The 24002-nt window shown below is 41.3% G+C and overlaps 1 protein-coding gene across 1 annotated transcript in view; it reads right to left on the reverse strand.

Annotated features, from left to right (window-relative positions):
* The window catches only part of LOC125438299 (gamma-aminobutyric acid receptor subunit pi-like), a 51410-nt gene extending 44903 nt beyond the window's left edge, over nucleotides 1–6507 (reverse strand). The window contains exon 1 of the mRNA XM_048506647.1: nucleotides 6171–6507. The gene's annotated coding sequence lies outside the window, so the exon portion shown is untranslated. The remainder of the gene's footprint in view (nucleotides 1–6170) is intronic.
* Nucleotides 6508–24002: the final 17495 nt, after the last annotated feature.

The following is a 24002-nucleotide window of genomic DNA, read 5'->3' on the forward strand; positions in this document are numbered from 1 at the left end:
GAAATCAGTTGTTATTCCGGGAGATCTCAGGTTCTACCTGGAGGTTGACAACTCTAAAAACAGTGTACCAGCTATCAGAAGAAGGACCACTTTTTGTAGTCAAGAATTTTGCAGGGACCTTAAGTTGCATCCATTAAACTTTCCTGCAAGGCACATAACATTCACATATCATTGTTTGATTAAAGTATTAGAATATCTCTATGGTCATTTCTGCATGGTCTAAATATCCTGGGTTGAGCAAGAGAAATATCCCTGTCTGGTCAAGAAGTTCACACGATTCCTGGTCCTAAAGCAGGTTTGTCCCCACCGATGATTTCTCTCGATCCCCGGATTTGCTTTCAAAAGCTCTGCAAATTCCATTACAGCGATTCTTTTTTTTGAAAAAAAATCCTCATGCGAGTGAACCCACTCAATGCCGCAAATACCATGGGAGGAGAACCAGTTTATTTTTTCCAACCACCTGATCTCCCTACCTCCCTTCCCCCCGATCTCCGCACCTGACATACGTCAACTTTCAACTCTGCTGAGACGCCGATCATTGCAGCCCGCCATTCCCAAAACGTTTCCCCAAGCACATTTTCTGCTAATGGTACTGACTAGGTGCCATTTCACCTGGATTAATCTAGAGTGGAGTCCCAAAATGTCTCTGTCTTCTTTTCTGTACATGTATTGATTGCTTGGATCGCATAGCTAGGGAGATGTGTACTATGGACCGAATGTTAGTGGGCATATCACGGGGAGGGGGGGGGAGTCTCTCATTTTCCACAAAAATATGAGAACATGAGTGGGAAGGTGATGTGATGCTGTGCCCCACTGTTTTTTGCTGCCGCTTGCTGTGTTCATTCAAGCCGCTGTCCCAAAACAACAGCCAATCAGAACACAGGACACCAGAGATTTTTGCGCATGCATGGATACACTTGTGGTGTAAATACAAAAGACCCGGGCTCATGCGAAACAAACTGGAGTACTTCCTCCTGGTATTCACTCTGTTCCTTCACAAAAACAGGCAGTCATGCAAAGGGAGAAACCAGAATCAGATACTGTAAGATACCGATTATAACCCGGTATAATTGTCCTGTGCAAAAATGCCCCATGGTCAACTCTAAATACTAACTAGTAGTGAAAGATACCTGGTACCTTTATCATGCCAGAGAAAATGAGCCATGATTTAAGATCCTATTTATTTTAAATAAGTATACTATAGGAAATGCACAATTATCACCAAAGCAACTTTCATGACCGCTTTGCATTTTTGAACATTTGAATGGCAGGAACAGTAGGGTCTGTTAATTCCAAATTAAAAACAAGGGCTAATTATATACCTAAGGTAACATTTAAACTAACTGCACTTGATAATTGCAGGAAACCAGCTTTGATTGATGGCTGGAACAGGTGAGTGACAGCTAATTGTGCTTGCTTTAAAGGCATCCACGACTGAAATACATGTCTTTTACAGAATTCTCAGATTTATGTTTTCACTCATAGCAAGATTTTTTACGATATTTACTCACTTTTGTTTTCAGCAAAAGATCACAGTTAACTCTGCCACTTTACTGTCCCAAATTACTTCAAACTATTTTTTTTAAATTAATAAGGAAGGTTTTGTATCAGTATGAAATTGATTGTGCTTTGATTGTGTGTTCCTACATGGCAGGGGGTTGGACTTGATGGCCCTTGTGGTCTCTTCCAACTCCATGATTCTATACTGTCAATAATTTTAATGGCAGCTGAGGTTCATAGCAACTCTGAACTAACAATCAGATATCAACAGTAGTGACCAGAATGCCAGGACAGTAAGTGGGGATACTTTCTAACATAGCAGTTAGACATAATAATGGTTGATTTGAACTACCACTTGTGTTGAGACTTCCTAAGTGAACCATTTGCACTAGCAGAAATCCGATCAGCACAATCTGCGTCCGTCATTCACAAAAGCACTTCAGTTACCTGAAACAAACCTTAGCCTGGAAGTGTCTTTAGATGTACTCCTTCACCCTACAGTTTTCAACATGCAGAAGTGTTTTCCTCATGAGAAGAGTTAAGAAGGCCATATGTAGCAGGATGACCAAATAATTACTGTAGTAAGTGCCAGTGATAACATTTAGATAACATTTTAGCATTCTGGGGTTTTAATTCTTAGCATCCTGAGTCAGCAATGAATGTATAAAGGGCTTTTGTACATTGCAACCTTGAGCTTCTCATTCTAGAACTTCTCTCATACTTATGTTAACCTCTGATCATTATTTAGGGGACTGAAGAAGCATTTGTAGTAGGAGTGAGCGAACTGTCCAAAAGGTTTTAATTCACGTTACAAACTGTCTTCAATTGCTCTAAGCCCTCGAATGTAAAAATGCCTTGTGTTTATTAACAAACATTACATACCAAATCAAGAAGGTTAAGAAAACCTTGCATGCAAGTTCTGTTACATTATTAGACCCTACTGATGTACGCTAGGAGTCAGAAGAGTCGCCATTAATGTAGATCAACAGCATATCTCTGAAACAGATGTTTGAGAGCCTGAAGCTGAAGATGGGGGGAGAGGGGAGGGAAACGACACTGTTGTTTAGACAGCATGACTTGCCAAAGGCCATCCAGTATGTTTTTATGGGTGAGGAGCAGATTTAAACCAAGGACTTCCTGGTCAAAGGCCAACATTCCTGTGGCAGATTGTTATACTTCCACTTAAAGTGTCTCTGAATCTAATACATTACTGATAGTTTATGTGGTGACATGCACATAGCATCTAACCTAGTGATTTTTAGTGATGCAATCTCCTCTCTCAAAAGACAAGAGATGTGATGAGGACACAGCAACAGTTAGGAAATTTTCACTCCCGTCGTCCCACTACCAAGCACCCTTCACACTTCCTGGAAATCAGTGTCCTGCCAGGAACCACATCACATAGTTCGGGGTTCCAGCTTCAGCATCAAGCCTGGAACTGACCCTGCATTCTTTGAGGCTAACTCAGAGATATGCTACTGCTTCATCATGGCCAAAGATTACAAGCTCCAGGTAACAACCAACTGGATTTGTGCTGTCTGTAGTATATGGTACTATGCAGTTGAGTGAACATGGATAAATAATCTGTATACTTGTTTTGAGAATTCCTTTTGATGTGAATCTGAGGTAACTGAGGCCCCTTCCGCACACACAAAATAATGCATTTTCAAACCACTTTCACAACTGTTTGCAAGTGGATTTTGCCATTCCGCACAGCTTCAAAGAGTACTGAAAGCAATTTGAAAGTGCATTATTCTGCATGTGCGGAATGAGCCAGAGTGTGTGTTGCTGACCATGTGGGAATTGGTTCCTGTTGGTGGATAGACAGTTTCATCTCAAATGAATGAAGTGACCAGGAACAGGGAGCTGTCGGAATAGGAATATTTGCAGTTTCCAGTGTAGGAGAACCTCATATTGTTATTTTGAGTGTGTCTTCTGTCAAGCTGCAGATACACTCAAATGTTGTCTCTATCTGCTAACAGTTAGAGGAATGAAGAATCTGAATGGCCCAATAAGATTACTGATGTGGTGTAAAGGGCAGAGTGTTAGATTTGGAAGCGCTTGGACTGAAATTCCCTGCCCTTTCATGAAGCTCTTTGTGAAGCTTTGGATGACGATAGGCTACTTTGGAGCGCAGTTGAGAACGTGAAATAATCTCCTATACGCCACCCTGAGCAGAAGAAGTATGGAATGCAAACGTGATAATAAATACATGTGGAGATATTCTGCTTAAATTTTCCTGAATGGAATAACTCTGCTACACATGAAGAATGAGAAGTGGTAGGCAAGATAAAGGGCCTTGGCCACACAAGATGCCTCATGGCTGGGCAGGAGCACAGAACCGCTCCACTGTATGAACAAACAGAATCCAGCACCCTGGGTATCTCATAGAGCAGCTGAAATTCTATAAATCATGCTTGGCAAAATCTCAAAAAAAAACCTGTTAGAGGACACACGAGAGTCAAGTTTGGTATTCATTGCTGGGGGGGGGGGGTAACAACTGAACCTCCTGTATAACTGTTTGCCCCTCCCTATAACCACTAGAAACAAGTGTGATGTAGTCATTAAGAGCATCAGACTAGGTTTCTGAAAGAATCAGATTCGGATCCTCATTCGGCTATGGAAGCTTGCTTAATAACCTCAAATGAGTTACATGAGAGGTGTCAACCATGAGGCCTGGAGGCCAAATCCAGCCTCTTGAGAGGGCTTATCCAGCCCATAAACCAGCTGAGGCACCCAGCCCCCACTCCTGATCTGGCCTGGTGAGGCCACTGTGGGATCGCCAGTCCAGGCACCCAACCACCCTGCTCCTGATCTGACCTGGCGAGCCTGCAGAGGATACACCATGGCACCCCTGCTAGTCAAGGTAGTCACTCCTCAGTGCCGATTTGGGTTAGTGAGCCCTCTGCAGCCTCATCCCCCCCGCTCCCAATCTGACCTGTGAGCTACCTCTCCCTCCCCCCCCCAGGCCCCCGGTTCCAATCTGGGCTGACAAGCCCACTGTGGCTCACCAGCTGAGGCAGCCACCCCCTGGGCTCAGCCCAGCCATGTCATATTTATGTCATATCCAGCCTTTGTAACAAATAAGTTTGACACCCCTAAGTTGCACAGTTATCTAAGGCTCAAACACCCCACAGCATTATCATAAGGACAAAATGCAGGAGAGACTAATGCAAGTTGCTCCCACTGGGGAGAAAGGTGGGGTATAAATGAAGCAAAATAATAAAATAAATGGAAGCAGAATGAATGACAGACATTGCAGAAGTGGTTATTTGAATGACATATGGAGACTGAAAAATCTCAGGTTTATGATGGAATAGATTTGCTTTATTATTTATTGGCACAGAGATTATTCAGTTTCACTTGCAAGCTGTTTTCAAGCAGTTTCTTACGAATTCTTTGAAAACCTGGATTGGACAGCAAAATGATAAACACACAACTTTGCTTCTCAACGGTAGGGAGTTTATGTGCCAAGTAAGACAAGGAGGAATGGTTTTGCTCAACTTGTTATCTGTAGAATTCTATTACGTTTTATCCCATCCTTCTTCCAAGGAACCCAAAGCAGTATACTGAAATAGCCTGGCTAGGAAGGTTCGTCTGAGAAAGAGTGACAGCACTTCTAGACCAATCCTCTAGGCACTACACCAGATTGTCTCTCTCGGGACTCATTGTGGATGATTATTATTACTTAATACAGTTAATGCAAGCTGAAGTAAAGGGGGAACACTGGAAGACACACACTTCAACATATGTACATTTTTATTGTACAAGAGATATGCTGTTTTACGGTGATATAAACAAACTTTTGAATTAATGGGAAGTTCTGCATTCCTGGCTGATATTAATGGTTCCACTAAAGTTTTTTTTAAAAAACCTCCAATAGTAAAAGTTGTATATATATAAAGATAAAATTTTCCCCAGAGTAATACTTGCAGCATCCACCTTGAAAGTATGTTATTTGTGTGCAATAAAACACGGCATTGGGTATTTTAAATAGGGTTAATTTTACTGCAGCGCCTTGGAAATCCAGAATACTAGTATGAATATTAGCATTTCACTATAAATCACAATTAAACCAACATCAGTGAACTAATTACCATTGCTGTGAGTTCAGATATACTAGCTTGTTGAGAATTTATATTAACAGGTTTGCAATATAAGGAATAATTTTGCTACGTATCTTTTAAGTACACTTTAAATCTAGTGTTTACTTTGCTTCACTTACAGAAGCTCATGCCTCACATGTCTGTTTATCCATTCACCCACATTAGTGCTCATTTTATATTTTGCATATATGTTGTATAATTATTTCATAAAGCTGTTGTCACACAATTCATTCCTAGTTGAGAGTCCCCCCCCCCAAAAAAGCACTTTTGTAGGCAATTTGGAAAAAAGAGTGTAGAGATTGAGATTCCTCCTTCTGTTAAAAAAAATCCTCCATGTTCTGATTCTACCATAAATACAACATTATTCATCTTCTGCAGCAATGTCTTTCCTTCCCACCCCACAAGAGGTGTGCGTGTTAAAAATTAAAGGGATTGCAAATGTGGGGACATTTCCGACTGTTAAAAGAAATCAAACCCACCTCGAACTTCACCGGCGCACAAAATCTATTGCAAAAGAGATGGGAGCAGGGATTTCATGCAGGAGGGATGGAGCGACAAACTCACCTCTAAAACTGCAACTCAGGTCCCATCTTTGCTGCCTTGTTCCACGAGGGCAACCCCGGCCAGCAAGAACGCCGCTCAGTTGCTTGCGTTCAGGGGAACCGGAGCGCGCTCGATGCCGCCGGAGCGCGCGCACTTCCGCACGTGGGGATGCGACTTTCCCCAGCCTCCAGTATGGGGTAGAATCTGGAAAGGCAGCAATGGGAAACTGAACCGGGAAAGGGCGGAGAAACGTGGCCCCAGTTTACCGCCGCGACGCCCATCTGCTCCGTCCAACCCAGCAGCTGCGAAGAAGGGGGCCCTTGCTAAGACCATGACATCGGAAGACTAACTCTGGGCAAAAGGGTCAGGGGGAGAGTCCAATGGCCCTATTAGCAGCGGGATGACAAAAAAGTGGAGTGGGGGCCAGGGGGACTCCGACGCGTCGTCTTGGTTTCCGCTCTAGCGACCTCTAGAGCAAGGGGGTCGAGTGAAAAGGAGGACCCACCCGAAGGGTCTCTGGGGGTCGGTGGGCGACGGCGCTGGAGAGAGTTGGAGCGAGCAGAATTGTATCAGCGCCACGTACTGATACATGAAGCCCATGGACCATGTGTGCTGCTATTGAAGTACTTTGCAGGAAACCAACAAGAGCAGCAAACTAATGGGAGTCTGAATCTGGGACCTTCTTGGCCGTGGATGAAGATGTGAACTCATGCTTTGCTGCAGAAGATCCCAGACTCAATCCTTGACATTTCTACCAAAAGAAGGGCCCCCCTGTGTGACATAGTACTTATATTGACTAGGATCTGGTTCGAATCCTCACTTCGCCGGTGAAATTTTGCTAGGTGACCTTGGGCCAGTCACTCAGCCTGACCAACCTCACAGGGTTGTCGCGAGGATAATATTGAGAACAGAACACTGTTGCAAGTTGCTTTGACCCCCATTTTGGAGAAAAGCAGAGCTGTTTTTTTTAAGTCACCTTCATTTACTCTTCAGAACAAATTGATGTACTGTGTCTCAGGTACTACAAGACTCTCTTAAATCTCTGCTGCACCAAATTAAGTACTGACTTAAACAGGGTTGCCAGCATGGTGTAGTAGTAGTTAAGAACAGGTGGATTCTAATGTCAAGAACCAGGTTTGATTCCCCACCCCTCCACATGAATGGCAGACACTTATCTGGTGAACTGGATTTGTTTCTCTACTCCTCTACCTTCTGGGTGACCATGGACTAGTCACAGTTCTCTTTGGACTCACACAGTGTCTGTTGTGGGGAGAGGAAGGGAAAAGGAGTTTGTAAGTCACCTTGAGACTCCATACAGGTGAAAAAGGTGTTGGATCAATGCAACTTTGAAGGGTGATTTTAAAACGGCACTATTACGATTGTCAAATCTACATATACAGCTCTTGTTCCTTTCTCTATTTTATAAAGCTGAACTATTCACAGGACTCTGGAGGGGCAGCAAGAAGGCTGTCGGGTTCCCATGTTCAGATATCAAAGGATGCTCCCATATTTTTGCTTGCTTTTATTGCCTAGAGCCCTGTTGCTATATTTGAGGGCAGAAGAAAGAAGAGAAATGTAAAATCCCAACAGATGTGACAGCTGTCGATTCTTGATCCAATTATAAACAGACCAATACCTCACTCACAGTATCAATGCAATGGCCTATCTTGGTCTTTACAGCTCAGGCATTTTGTCTGCTTCTTAGCATCCTGCATCCTTTGTCAAGCAAGGGGGGGGGGCAGACACCCACTGGGATTAAAAGCCTGCTGTTTATTATGGAGCTCATAACAGCTGCTAGCAAAAGAGAGAGCAAAGCTGTTTGCCATGTGACTTTCCTTAAACTAGAAATAAGAGCATGTTTGACAAACCATTACTATTGGGCATTCCCTAACTGACCCACTTCTTGCCCCTGTGGATTAAGTTGTTAGCTTGCTATTGCTCCTGGGAGCTTCAGTCCAACAGGAGACTGAAGAAAGACACTAAGAAGAATCCTATCATTCCTCTAAAAATCTAGAGCGCAGTGAACAGTGGCTTCCTTTGGTCCTCCTAAAATGGCTAACTGGGGAACCTTCACATGCAATCTGGAGATGGCACTGGCATCAAAGCACATCTTTTTAGCCCATATCTTTCAACCCATATCTGAACAGCTATACTCTGTTTCACATAAATATGTTAGTAGATTGTATATTCCTCTGCCATAGAACAAAGCATGCCAGACCTTCTTTGTTGCAGAATTCGCCACCTGAGTTCTAGTGTCTACGTAGCCCTGATCCCCCGATCTATTTGAAAGTAAAAATACATTTCAGCATACATACCTTTGAAAACTGTCCAAAACCTCAGTTAAGTTAGAATGAAGGAGCTGGCGACTTTCAGGGTAAGGACATAAAGATCACATCACCTCCTGTACTAAAAGATTTGCATCAGCTGCCTGTATGTTTGCAGGAATAGTTTTGGCCGTTTCCGCACGGCGGTGGAAATGGCTGGGTCGGCGCATTTCACGCTGACCCAAGACGCTGGGACCGTCCGCATGGACGGTCCCGGGAAGAGGCGGATGCCGGCGCCGCGGAGCGCCAGCGCCCGGCCAACCCGGCGTGTCCCTGGGCCTCTGGCGCGTTGCCGAAGCCTGGGGACACGCCCCCCTGGCTCTGCGCGCCTGCTCCAGCGAATGGCGGCCTGGAGACAGCGTTTTTACCGTCTCCAGGCCGTCATTTTCTGCCCATGCGGAAACGGCCTCTAAGTCCTGGTTGAAGATCTAAATAGCTTTAAGATCCTAAATGATTTGGGGACAGGGCTCATGAAGGATCATCTCCTTTCTTACTGTTTAGCCCACCAGTTAAGATGTGCCTCACAACTCCTGCTCTGTGTTCCCCCACCTTCAAAGGTGACTTGGACAGTCACTAGAAACAGGACATTTTCTGTGGTGGTACCTCACCGATGAACACCACCTCTCTTGAGGCTCACCTGGCATCAACGTTGCTTTCTTTTAGGCACCAGACGTTTACGGCAACATTTAAAAAAACTCAGCCATTTAATTAATTTTTGACCGTTGGCTTTTATTCTCAGCTTTTAGCTTGAGAGTTGTTTTGAGATTCATTTTAAGCTGCTCAGTGCCGTATGCTGTGTTTATGGTAAAGGATTTTGGTCTAAGCCATGGTGGGACTCAATCTGATTCCCCCCTCCTTCCCTCAGTCAGGGGGCTCATTACCTCCAGTGCCCTCTCTTATTCCCCCCAGCAGCCTTTGCACTCCAGTCATCCCTGCCCGGCTCCCCTCCCTGCACAAGTCGCATGGCATATCAGACACCAGCAGTGTATGTGGGGGGAATGTGAAAGCATGAGACCCTTCCTTCCCCTGTGCATCTCTGCCCCCCTGGAACAAGCCCTTCTGGTGTGTGCTATGTACTTAACACAGCAGAAATTAGGTATGAGCAAGAGGTGACTGAGTAAAAGACAAGATTCTTGGTTAGGGGGACAGTATGGTGTAGTGGTTAGTGTGTCCATCTAGGTACTTGGAGAGCTAGGTCTGAATCTTCCTTCTGCCATGGAAGCTTACTAGATAAGTTACACAGTCTCAGCCTAACTAACCAAAAACATTCTTTTACTCAATCACTTTCCTTAATTGTTTAGCCACAGTTGCTTTACTTCTTAAATGTCATAGTTTACTTAGTCTGCGTTTGCAGACTATATTCTCACTTGATCCTTCCACTCGCTTGCCTAACCTTGCTCACTGACTTCATTCTCTTGCTCCCTTTACTTGTTTCCAGCTGCTCTGTTTACTCCCTCGCTTGTTTACGTGACTCTTATTTGCTATCACTCTCATTTGTTTGCTTTGCTGACTGTTTGTCACATACTGCCTCGGCTGTCCACTTGGCTTGTGCAGTGTGCTTTCTAGTGAGAACAGTGTGATTTTACAGTTGAGTAAATGGCGACTGCTCAAAACTGCCTGCTAATCAGTCCTGGTGCATTCAGATGTGAAGAACACACACAGTACAGAATACCTCTACACTGGAAACAGTTGCAGAGATGCTTTTGGGAAAGAGCTATAACCTTGATTGGCACAGAGGAAGAAACAAAAGACAAAGCATGATGGTGTAGGCGTCTTGGAATTGTTTTCTTTGTTTATTTAAATGTATATGATGTCCTTCCCCTTGGCGGCTCAGGGTAGCTTCCAGCGTTTAAAATACAATCAGAATGTAACCACAGATAACAACAATTAATACCCAAATGGTAATAAAATCAGTTTCCATTACAATAATCCTGCCAATATAAACAGTAGAGGGGAGGAGAAAAGGGAGGCCATTCGGGTGATACGACTGTAGCTGCTTGACCATAAGCCTGTCTTACAAGCCCTGCAGAATTTCCTCAGGTCCCAAAGGTCCCAGGTCTCATTAGACAGAGCATTCCATGAGTTAGGGGCCAGGGCTGAGAATACCCTGGCCCACACTGGGGCCAGCCAGATATCTTTCAAGTCAGGGACCACCAGTAGATTGTTATTTGCTGATTGCAGCAGCTGTCAGGGGACACACTGGGAAAGGCGGTCCCACAGATATGATGGCCCCATACCATTTAAAGCTCTGAAGGTCAACACCAAAACCTTGAACTTAATTCAGTCCTCTACCTAGAGCCAATGCAACTGGTGGAGGACAGGCTGTATATGTGCTCACCATGTGGTCCTGGTAAGGACCTGCAGTGCTGCATTCGGCCCCTGTTGGAGCTTCTAAAGCAAGCCCAACTGCAGTCCTGCATAGAGCGAGTTGCAGTACTCCAATCTAGAGGTGACTGCTGCATAGATCATTGTAGCTAAGTTGGTTTGGGACTAGTAGAGTGCCAATTATCTCACCTGGCACAGATGATAGAAAGCCTGGCAATCCATATATGTGACTTGAGCCTCCATTGATAGAGAGGCACCAAGACTCTTGATGGCTGGCACAGGTGTTAGCTGTATGTCTTCAAGAGCTGGTAATTGGCAAACCCCACCTGCCCATCCCCAGCTCAGCCACAGGATCTCTGTCTGACATGGATTCAACTTCAACTGTCTCTGCTTTAACCGTCCCACCATGACTCCCAAAAAACTTCCCAAAACATCTGGGGCAAAGTCTGTATTATCATCCAATATAAACATCTGGGTGCCAAGCCCAAAACTCTGGATCAGCTTAACAAGAGGGTACATATGGATGTTAAACAACATAGGAGAAAGAATCACCCTTTGTGGGACACCAAACACCAACAGATGGTGCACAGGGCATCTAGTCCAACTTGGTCCCTGGCCCTGGAGAAATGAGCTCAGCCACTGCAAGGCAAACTCATGAATCCCAGCATCAGCGAAGCATTTAGCCAAGAAGTCATGGTCGACCAGATTGAATGTGCCAGTCATGTCTAGTAGTAACGAAAACCAAATAAATGACGCACCAAGAAAAGCAATCTGTGGTGTCCAATCAACTACAATTTGAGTAACCGATCAATGTTAGATTAAAGTATGTTTGCGTTGTTTAATCACAACACAATGAAATATAACTCATAAAAAGGTCATAGTTTCTGACCATAAAAATCAACGCAAAGCTATTTCAATGTAATACATGTATGACTAACATTGGTTCATAGCACTTACAACCCACATGAACCTTAAAGAAACAGATACAACGATAATAGTAAAATGTATAATGGCCTCCGCAGTCTCTGAACTGAAGCAGTTGCAGTTGCCTATGTGTTCTTCCTCTGAGTAGACGATGAGACACTCCAATGTGAACTTTAAACTGCCGTATGTATCAGTATCACTTCAGCATAATAGTACTCCTTTAGGAAAATATCTCCAATCTGTGTGATGAAAATATCTACAAGCTAACTGGCTTCAAACAGCTAATTAGCCAACATGCTAGCTTCAAAGAAACCTTTACACTTCTTAGGTGTGCTTCCAACAACTTCAGACATTAAATGTTGGAATCACCAAGCTACAAGGCTCATGGCTAAATCTTTGTCTTGTAATCCGTTCAAGGACTTCGCAATAATGATTCTGTGGCATTACCCAGGTGCTGAATACAAGTAAATGTAAGAAATAAAGGATACTGACAATAAACTACACACAATAATACATGCAAAGATTAAGTATAAATTGAAAAAATCAAGACATATTACCCCATGGACAATGATACTTATTCCTGCTTGTTTCTGGTTTAACATAGTCCATGCAAGGATATACAACTTTTTTTTATCTCACTCACAAACTTGCATGCAAGACACTGTCCACATTTGAAATGTCCCCTAATTTGTCTCTCCCCCCAAGAGATTTGGTTCTTATGAGTCTCAACAAAGGGGGATGGCCACAGCTAGGAATCTCCTTCACCAGAGGCCTATATCAGTGGCGTAGCGCCAATGGGGGCGGAGCCGTGGCAGGGGCATTGCAGGGGTGTGGCATGGCAGGGGCATGGCAGGGGTGGGCAATGCTGCAGCAGGGGCGCATGACCCAGGCGCACTTTCCCCTCATTCCACCCCATGCCTATATTCATAGATGATGACTTTAATTCAATTTGATAATTAGAATAGGTACACACACATAGTAGTCTGTTATGGCAAATACATTCTCTAAATTAGAATAAGTGGTGTCTAGGGATATTGTCAGCCCATAATCTAGCCTTTTGTATAACATGCTAAAAGTAGTCTTTATTCAAAAGGCATACTTCATTTTAGCTGCTCTTTTATAGCCTTAATACAAGTGCTGTTCTGTTTCACTATAAGAAACAAACCAAAGGGAAAGTTATTTTTATAGGTTGAGGATGATAGAAATTAAAGTGCAGATATAAATTTCTGTCAGTTGGTTCCTGTGTATAGTCATGAAAAGCCTGTGATCTGAACTAATATGCACCTAAGAGGAATTTGGGAAAAGATAAAAGCCTCCAGGATAGAAGGAGATTGTATAATGAAAAATTGTATAAAAACATATGATGAAAGAAAAGGAAAAATGTTAGGAGTTTTATATAAATATATGATAGAAGATCAAGAATTTATGGTAAGAGCTGTAATGGAAAAATGGCAACAAGATGGAGTAAAAGACACAGATTCTATAAAACAAATAATAGGCAATATAAATAAGATAAAAATAGAGAAATATGCGGAATTGGAGAAGAAACTAATATTAAAATGGTATAGAACACCAAAACAGCTGGCATATATGATAAAGGGACTCAGCCCGAAATGTTGGCATTGTGGGGATAAAAATGCAATTTATATCCATATGTGGTTAGAATGTCCAGAGGTAAAACACCTGTGGGAAAAGGTTATAATGTATATGGAAAAATATGTGAAGGTAAAAATAAAGATAAATATAGATCTATTATTTATGGGCATACTGGATTATACAATAATAGAACAAAGAAAGAGAATGCTATTCAAACTTATGATCAGAGCGGCCCATACAGTAATAGCATTAGGGTGGAAGGACAAAAAAATCTGGACAATACAGAAATGGTTGGAATATATATGGGAACAAATACAATTAGAAATTTTTGACATAATGTCAAGAAACCAAATATGGCAAGAAAAACAAAAAGATATGAAGAAGAAAAGAAGAAGGCGGGAGGGGGGAAAGGGGGTAAAAGGATATGGAGAATGAAATATAAAGATGTATAATATAAATCTGTAACAATCCAAAATATCAATAATTTTTTTTAAAAAAAATGAACTAATATGCACCATGGTGTCTAAAAATGGCACCTTTGAGGAAATGCATGTAGTGGTTGGACGTAATCCAGTAAGCCATTTAACAAATGCATCCACCAAACCAAAGTCAAGCAGTAACAGCAATGCAGATCCACCTCAATCCACACGTCTCTAGAGATTGTCCATGAGGGCAGTCAGAGCCATCTCTGTTCCGTGGCCAGAAACCAGACTGCAATGGATTCAAAACAGATGCATCCTCCAGAAAGGCCTGGAGTTGTTCCCCTGTGCTGTTTCAATTACCTTGTCCAGAAAAGAAAGATGGTATATTGAGCAGTAGTTGGCTGGATCAAAAAGCATAAATAAATCTAATGATGGTGTCTAAGAGCAGTTCTGGGAATTCTTCATTCATGGGGAATAATGGCAATCCCCAATCCCCACCACGAATGGGGTCCAGTGGGTTACCCGCACCTGTTGGTGTGGGGTAGACACACACTGAGCCAGTCAGTGTAGCTTCTGTCCAGGCTGGACATCTAAGGTCATCACAATCCTTTTATTGCACAATCTAGGGTGGCTGAACACCACTTGTCCTTTAAGAAGCTGGAAGCTGACTGCTCGAGGGTTGCACAACTAGTGAGCATGTCAGAGTCTCGTTCGTTATCATTAAGAGCAGTTTCACCACAACCTCTTTCAGTTCCTCAGGAAAAGTCCCTGAACTCAGGGACAAGTTGACAATATTATGGGTTAACTTATTAAAATAAGGAACAATTTGGATAAATTAACCTAAATATGTCTTGTCTTTAAAAACAAATATTGCTACCACAAACAGTCTCAGTATCAAAACATTTTAATTTTTTAAATTTAAATACTTCTATATTATGCTTCTACATAAAAATGCAGATGTTCACAAAATGAATTCAAAGTGGTTTACAAAGAGAAATAAAAGCAATAAAACATATGTTAAAATAAATCTAAACCAAACAACTGGCTGAAAAAGAACAAAAAGCAGTAAAAGCAATTCATTGGTGGGCTGAATATTATGGAAAGGAGGGGGTTCTTCAGCATGGGAAAGCTGGATTGTCTGGTACCAAAGAGATGGTAATAAGGGTGCTAACAGTGTGTTTTTCCTGAGGGAGTTACATATTGAAAGGTGCCACTGAGTAACTTTTGCTGAGTAACCTGTTGCCTGATTTTGACAGGGAGCAACGCACAGACAAAGGTTATGATGTCAACAGTCAAGTAGGGTCAGATAGGTGAAGGTGGCTCTTCAGACATGCTGGTCCTGGGTCCTGGGAATGTGACTGAAACCTTTGTAATGTGACTGGAAACTCTTGAAGTCAGTGAAGATTTTGAACAATGAATTCAAAATATATTTACACCCTTCTGAGGCCATTGACATTATCTCAGCCTAAGTCACCTCACAGGATTGTTGTGAGGATTAAAAAGGGGAACGTAGACACCACTGGGGTACCAATTGAACAAGGTATTTTATACTACTGACACTGCAAGGAAGGAAAGTTGGCTTTAACAGCCCTTCCCATGGTCTTTACGGAATAGGATGAATATTGCCTCCATACCTGCCTCTTTATCCCCCATCGACCCATTATTAACTCAAGATACCAGTGTGGTTTAGCGATAAAAGTGTCAGACTAGGATCTTGAAAAGCCTGGTTCAAACCCCTACTCTGCCATGGAAGCTTGCTGGATGAATCTCTGACCACTCACATACTCTCAGCTTAAATTACCTCACAGGGCAGTTGTGTGGACAAAATGGAGAAGAGACTAACAATGTGTGTCTCTTTGGGAGAAAAAGGCAGTGTGTAAATGAAACAAATGTATAAACAATATTCAAAATAGGCAACTCTCTGGATCAAATGGAAAGGAGAAATAGCATATTGGTGCTTATACAAATCTCTGCACATCCTGGTACATTCATGTACATGTTAAAAAAAGAAGGGGGGGGAGGAAACCATGCAGCATCCTATAAACTATATAAGAAGAAAACCTCATTGTAAAGACATACAGTATTCTTAGAGTTCTGCAGAAAAGGATATAAGCCCTCCTTTCAAATGATGGCAGATTACACTTTAAAAGAAAATATACTAGCACTTAATTAGATTTATGTTCCAATGCAATTGAAATATCCAGTTTCTCTCATAATATCCAGTTTCTCTCATAAGCAATACTGTCTACGTTATTAGTTGCCTTTGAAGGATTATTTCAGCAGTCAGGGATCTGAAGCGTACATCTTTAAGAAGCTAACTAGGCTCAACCAGAAAATGTTATTTAAATACTAAAGGAACTAAAGAATCTGAAGATTAGTCTCCCTGCTTTTATAGCTTTCTGTGGGTGTGAAGTCATACATTTTATTTAACTGATTAAACTTTTTCATGTTTACTGATCTCAGCATCTTTAAATGTCTTCTCAAACTGATTAAGCTACTAACTTCAAACTACTTTACTACTTGTGGCTACTACTCAAAATGCATGAGGCATACCTATTCTGTCCAGTATTAATGGAGTAAGCCTGTTATATTAGGTGTTGTAGAACACAAGCCGGATAAGGCTGCTACAGTCATTTTGTGTGTGGGTTTCCTAGAGTCACCTGGTTGGCCACCATCTGAACAAACTGCTGAACTTGATGGGCCTTGGTCTGATCCAGCACAGTTTTTCTTATGTTTTTATGCACTCTTGAGTATTTTTATTAAATGGAAGCAAATTGGGAAAGTTAGGTGATCAGACCTCTGGTAAGATAGAAATGTGCCATTCATTCTTCAGTGTTTTGAGGCTTCATTAAAAAAATGTCTTTCTACCATTAAAGGAAAATCAAAAATTGGCTTAGAGTTAAGCTTCTTATGATTATAGGCTTTTATGTAGAGAAAGATTACAGAAAGTTAGATGCATAATCCCAAGCCTCAGGAAGAGATCAAATGAAGGCAAGAAAATTCCAAGGGCCCTGGACTTCCTTGGGACCTAGGGAAATAGACAAGTCATGTGCTTTATATTATGTAAATAGCCATATATAAAACAAAAGAGTAAAGCATATTCAACAGAACAGCACAATATACTACACAAAGAAACAATTGACAAGGAATGCTCTGACATAAATCAAGGAAAAAAGGTTTTTAATTCAGGTCCAAAATCAGTGAAAGTCCAGAATAGCCCATTTCACTTCAAGCTTGTTCATTCCATTATCAGAATAGCTGCCTGCCTCTATGCAGGATATCTTTCTCATAAAATGAACCATAACAATATTCTATGGATAATCTTAGAACAAAGATTTTTGGGTGTTTTTTTTTATAGTCCACCTTTTTATCTGAGACTCAAAAGGAGATTACAAAATGTAAATACAATGCAACAGGAACAGTATAAAGCATACAATAAACAATGTAATAAGTCTGGATTACAATTGTGAGGGGAGGTAAAGGTAGTTACTAACTCATGGGGTGATGTCACATCATGACATTTACTAGGCAGACTATGTTAACGGGGTGGCTTGCCATTGCCTTTATCCTGTCATTTGCACTTTACCCCCAGTGCTGGGTACTCATTTTAGCAACCTTGGCAGGATGGAAGGCTGAGTCAACCTTGAACTGGCTACCTGGAACCAATTTCTGTTGGGATCAACCTCAGGTCATAAGCAGAGTTTTGACTGCAGTACAGTAGCTTACCACTCTGTGCCATGAGGCTCTTTCACAAATTTATGAAACAATGCAGTAAAATGGTATAAAATCTGATAAACCATAAAAATGCAAAAATTGGATTGCAGGAATTTGAAAACACTGCGGTATGATCAAGATAATGCATGTAACAAATAATGTTTGTTGTTTCTTTATAAAAAACATCTTCCTGACAAATTCCATTTCACCATAGCCCTGTTCCCTTAATAAAAATACTGTCCTGAACAATGTTTTAAATGTACATATCCTGCAGAAAGATTTGTGGATGCCTTTCTGACATTCTCAGACCATGTGGAAGGTACAACAGAGACAGCTTGAGTAAATGCTGGTTATATTACCCATTTGCAGGTTGGCATCTTCAACAGACCACATCAGATGAACACTGCTGTTGGACTCCGGCATATAGGAGATGCACTCATTTAGATATGAGAGTCCTGGGCCATGTAGGTTTGAGTAGCTGATAGTTAATACCTTGAACTGTATTACTCCAGAAACTAATTAGTAACCAACTGAGTGATTGCAGAACTGGTATAATAGGTATACTCTGCCTAGCGCCTGATCGTAATCAAGCTGCAGCATTCTATATGAACTGGAGTTTTTGGATTGTCTTCAAGAGCAAACACATGTAGAATAAATTACGACAGTCATGCCTCAAGATTATTGGTTGAGGTTTTGTAGGGCATTCTGTTTGCCCACATTTGCTGAAGGCTATGACTTTCAAAGAGAGAACGTTGCAAAAAATTAGATTCAGCTAGCCTAAGCAGAAAATATTTATTTTACTGATTTTGAAGTGTGCATACAAGCAGTAATATGACTACTGAGCAGAAAGAAAGAATTTGCAAGTCTGTTCGATGCCCTAGGCTTCTGATCAAGCAAACATTTATCACCTGGAAGAGCTTTAGCATAGAAGCAGAAAGATGCAGAAGCAATTGCACTGTGACTAGACTGTTATCACATACTGAGTACAATTCAGAGATCTTGTATGAAGTTCTGCCTTTCCCCCCTTTTGTTTCATCGCTATACAACTTTCACTTTCTCCTACACTTCAGATGTTGTGACCCATCTTGTCTGTCAGTGAGTGAATTGGGAAATAAAGAGTATCCAGATACATTTAATGGTTGTTTCTCTTCACAGGTTCGTTTTTCAGGCGTAGTAATCACCAGAATAGCTGAGTCTACGAAACAGTAAGCCAACTTTCCCTCCCCACCATATAAATATTCAGGTGGAGACCACAGGGCCATGGGAAGAAACGCTATGCAAACTGGAAGAGGGTGACCCATGGAAAGTACTTCCTTCTTGTCATGACCAGCATGACTGAAAAAAGGCAACCACAACTAAAGAACTGTCAGTGCCTGTCTCCATATACAGCCTGACCCATGAGACACACTTAGCATAGAGTTAAGTGCCTGCATGAATACAATCATCTGCATTACTGGACTGGACATATATGCATATTCTAGACAGTTTTCACACAACCCATTATCATAGATTTGGACTGAGCATAGATCGAAAAGAAAATTAATTGTATGAATCAGTATATGAGCCTATCCTATGCTCAGTCATTTGAGACTAAGCCTCACTGAACTCAGTAGGACTTCCAACTAAACATGCCTAAGATTGTTCTGTTAGGTACTCAAAATGAAATGTTCAGCTGTGTATATCTGTGCATCAGGTTCAGCTTGGAAGGGCAACTGTGATTAAAACTCTATAGCTGTGGAAATCTCTTTTCCTGAAGAGTTGTCAATCCAGGGTATTATTTGAGAAGACAGCAAGCATTCTTGTTTGTCTTGACCGCTAGTCACTAGAACCACACACATTGATAGACTTTTATATGTGTTTGAAGCTCTAGTTATCCATTTGACATTTTCAGGATGTTTTCTCTGAGTGTGCAAGGGGCCCACTGGGAAAGATGTGATTACCCTCCCTCCAAATATTGTGATGTAGTGTCTTATTTAGAAAGAGGCCCTTGAGTGTCTGTCAAAAGTATTTGCTAGATAATGTTAATGACATCCTAGATAGCTAACAGTGCTGCTGTCTCCACTGCTAGATCTCATTCCAGGCTACACAGCCCGAGCTCAGTTGGCAAAGGGAAAATTCACAAAGGAGCTGAAACTCAACTTGACCCTTATCAGTTTCACAAAAACACATTTCTGCCTTTGGATGGAATTGCTGTTTTTCAACAGGACAATATTAACTGTGCCATCCATTAAAATCTGGCATGAATGCATTATTTATAACCTTGTGTCAGGACTTGCAGGATTAAAATGTGGCAGGTCGAGAACATTTTGAACTCATGGTCTGATTAGAATAAACCAGGAACCAAAGGGTTGACAAATGTGTAAATCTCCACATGGAAGCAGCACTTGTATGCTTTCCCCTTCCTCATATGTCTACAGTAAGATTACAAGTTTTCTGACAGAATTGGGTTTTAATTTCTGCACAGCTTTAGGCACTTTACAAATTATTGTTATTCTGATAATATGATTCCTTGTTGTTTATTTTAATAAAGGAAAACGCAAACCTAACCTATAAAATAAACCAGGAACCAAAGGGTTGAGAAAAATTGAAGGAATTTTGAAACCTCAAATATGTCCAAAACAGTTTTATTACACTGTACTCACAAGAATTATATTAAAAAACACTTAAATCCATTTAAAATTGAGGATATTCAATGGAAATATAAATCCAGGAGCTACATTTCCAGTAACACCATAAAAAACACAATCACAGCACATAAACTGTTACAAAGATTGACCTGATAGCTTTTGCCAAGATTGACCTGACACATTTTGACCCAAAGGACTTCTTCAGAGGTCAAAAGTTATATATACATCCACAAAATTACTAATCAGCACTGACGCATCCACTGAGAATGTTGATCTGGTATGGACATTGGTAGTACTTTGACACTAGGAGCTCCTAAATGGGATGAGACTGCTATCTGCAGTAATTTTAAGACCAACATTTGATTGGAAACATATACAACCCTTCCTACCAGTCTGGTTATTTTTGCAGTATGGTGATATATGATTAGCAATTGTGTGTGTGTGTGTGTGTGTGTGAAAATTTGACCTCTGAAGAAGACTGTTGGTCAAAACACATCAGGTCAATCTTGACAACAGCTATCAATCAATCATTGTAATAGCTATGTGCTATTATTGTGTTTTTTAATGGTTTCATTGGAGATGTAAGTCCTGGGTTTATATTTCCATTGAATTTCCACAATTTTAAATGAATGTAAATATTTTTTAATATAATTCATGTGAGGCTTTTGTCAACAGCAGCAGAATTTAATCTGGAGAATGGTGTTTAGTTCTCCACTCCTTCACATGAAGTCTGCTGGGTGTTTTGGGGCCAGTCAAATATTTCTCAGAACTCTCTCAACCCACAGTGGAGTAGCATCAAGGGGGAGGGGGCGTGACACACCAGACATGTGCCAGTGCAGGAACAGGGTAAGGGCAGAGCGGGCAGGCGGGGGCGCGGCAGGGGCGCGGGGTGCACGCTTGCCCCAAATGCCATTCCCCCTCGCTCTGGCCCTGTGTTCCAGTGGTAGGATTAAAGAGGGAAAAGACATACACCCAGGGAACATAGGTGGTGGTAACCTTTCATTTAACTGGGGAGGCAATAGTTAACAAGAAGGAGCCTATGAAGAAAAGGTAGGCAATAGCTACAGAGGAGGCATTCTATCTAGATTGCAAAAGCAGCAGAAATATAAGCAAAAGAAGAACAAAACAAGATCAGGCACAGAATGGTACAGAATGGTACAGATGTAAATCTTCAGCAAAAAGATGGTAAGATACCACATCAGATTGTAGTAGAACCCAAAGGGAGAATCGAAAAGATAAGGACAAGAGGGAAAGCCAGTGTAATCTGAATGTTAACGGCAGCAGAATCTAATCTGGAGAATGGTGTTTAGTTCTCCACTCCTTCACATGTAGCCTGCTAGGTGTTTTGGGGCCAGTCAAAGATTTCTCAGAACTCTCTCAACCCACACAGGGGCAGCCAATGGCAAATTACCTCTGAATGTTTCTTGCCTTGAAAACCCCACCAGGGGTTGCATAAGTCAGCTGTGACTCAGCAGCACTTTCCATCACCACAGACAAGAAAACTTTAACTGATTCAACAAACAGCACCTTTAAAAAGATGAAGCACGTTTTAAAAAGCCTAATGAGAAAGATGCCATTCGAAGCCTGACAAAACCGCACCCAAGCAGCCTAAAGTAACATTTAGCATTTACATTGCTGTTACCATATGTAATTGCCGAGACTGTTGATCCATATATTTCTTTGCATGTGCTCTCTCTCTAAACTACTCCATGAAAGCAAGTCTTGTAATTTATATTTAACAAGAGAAATTAACATTTTATGTCCATAATTCTTGCCAGTTAAAGCCATGTAGCATTGCCAAGATAAAATGAGTGAACTATTGTTCTGCCAATCTTCTTCTGATGCTTGAGATCTATAAATATATAATTAAGATACTTTAATCACGAGAACAATTATGACATAAACAAAGATTAGGACCAATTTAACAGCTCTGAATATTTAAACATATTTCTAAAACACTTCTGAAATATGGTAGTAGCAGAGCAGTGCTTGAAGTGTACATCACTCCCTTCCAATAAATAATTACAGAGTCTTAAGGCTTTCAAATAAGATGTTCTTAGGCTTGGGGGAATAGTTGGTTCAAAAATTCCCGCAATTTATATAGGTTCCTGCCTAGCTTTTTTAAATAGAATCAGTTCCCTTAGGAGCAGATAGTAGTGATGAGATAGGGGGATATTCAATACTTGCTTATTTACAAATAATAAAAGAAACAGCAAATGCTTTGGGTTCTGGGTCTGTGAAAGTTTCTTCACAGATTATTAAGTATTAGCAATAGAGGCCATTGTGCAAAAAAAAAAAAAAGGCTCCAGAAAACTAATCCTCCCAGGGCAAGAGATATGGATGGGGCATGTCTACAGGAAATTGTGCCCAGTACAAACTCTGAAATTATGCTTCCCCAAACATCCCAGGAGGGGCAGCAGGATTCCTGTGAAGTTGGGGAGAGTTCTCCCCATGTATGTAGGCACACACACACCCCATCTGCAAAGCACCATCCTAAGAGCTGGCTTAGGCAAGGAATAGGACTTACTCAAGAGTTGACTCCAGCAAAGAATGGGACAGTGTGTGAGGACCCCAGAGCTTTAAGAAGTGTTACCGGCTGAGTGAATAGGAGTCTGGGAGTTGTAGTACAGTCAGCCCCTCTGTACATGAGAAATGCACCTTCTGGACTACACCTCCCAGAATCCTTTGCATTTTCTGGTTCATCATCACAAACACACTGCTCAATTGTATAGTAAGATACAGCTTGAGTTAGGGTCCCATCCTGTGTCACACATGTCTTGTAAATATCTCTCTGTTTCCGTACACATAGTGCCCTGTCCTAAATTAATTCTGAGATTCACAGTGAGAAAAGAATGGAAATGGATGAATATACAGTTCTGTGCTCCTTAGATAAAGGCTAGTATAGGATAACCAGATAATGATGATGCTAACCTTTTCAGCTTTAAAATGCCCAGAGCAGAGCGAAACCACATTCAAAACCATTAAAAATCATTATTCTCAAATGTTCACAGTAATATAGTAACTGCCAACAGTTTAAATTTCTTTCCCACCCCCAGCTTCCTTGCAAATGTAAAAATGAACCAAGTGAATTCCCATTAATCCAGCACACACACACACACATAAACTCATTGGTTTTCCATTTTTCCCTAAAGGGTATGAATTCTCCTTCCCAATGTTCTGGTGTGACTGCTCCTAAAAATTATTTATGTATGTCGTATGTGGCTATAAAGCTATTGTCTGCATCTTTACTCTGTTACTGCTATATGAAACTATGTTGGGAGTAGAATCAGTCAAAGAAATGTACATGCACTGTAATGAACTTCCCTGGACAATTATTGCTCTGGACACATGAAGCAAACAGCTTCACTGTAATCTCTTATTTCCATTTTCACTGTGCAAGCAGCCTTGGGGCAATGGAAGAAAAACGGGGTAGCAAATCATCCAGTGTTTCAACTAATAATGAAGGAACATAAAACAGAGTTTTCATGTGAATCGTATTTTGTTCTTGGTAGACATAATTTTAAACACAATACATAATGAAGTTGAAGTCGTAAGGAGAACTAAAATTATTAATCTTCTGAAAAATAAGTACAGCAGAATTGTTTGGAGGCATCGGAAAATACACAGCCTCATCCACCTGATCACTTGGACTTGCCAGTTCAACCCACCCACCCCCTCCACCCCCAAGTCACTTGCTTTAGTCCTCAATGACCCCCAAAAGCTCTTTTAAGGTAATATTGAGGAATAATGCTTGTGGAATTGAAGAATTATATTTGACTTAAACAAACATGAAGCTCAATACTATCAATGAGATTCTGCACAGTGTTGAAAATAAGCCAAAATGAAATTGCATTTGATTTGGATGTGTTGCTGTAGCTGACATGAAAATGCCTTGTCTGTGTAGTGTGCACACAAATAGGG

The sequence above is a fragment of the Sphaerodactylus townsendi genome, linkage group LG08 (assembly GCF_021028975.2).
Source record: "Sphaerodactylus townsendi isolate TG3544 linkage group LG08, MPM_Stown_v2.3, whole genome shotgun sequence".
Taxonomy (NCBI): domain Eukaryota; kingdom Metazoa; phylum Chordata; class Lepidosauria; order Squamata; family Sphaerodactylidae; genus Sphaerodactylus; species Sphaerodactylus townsendi.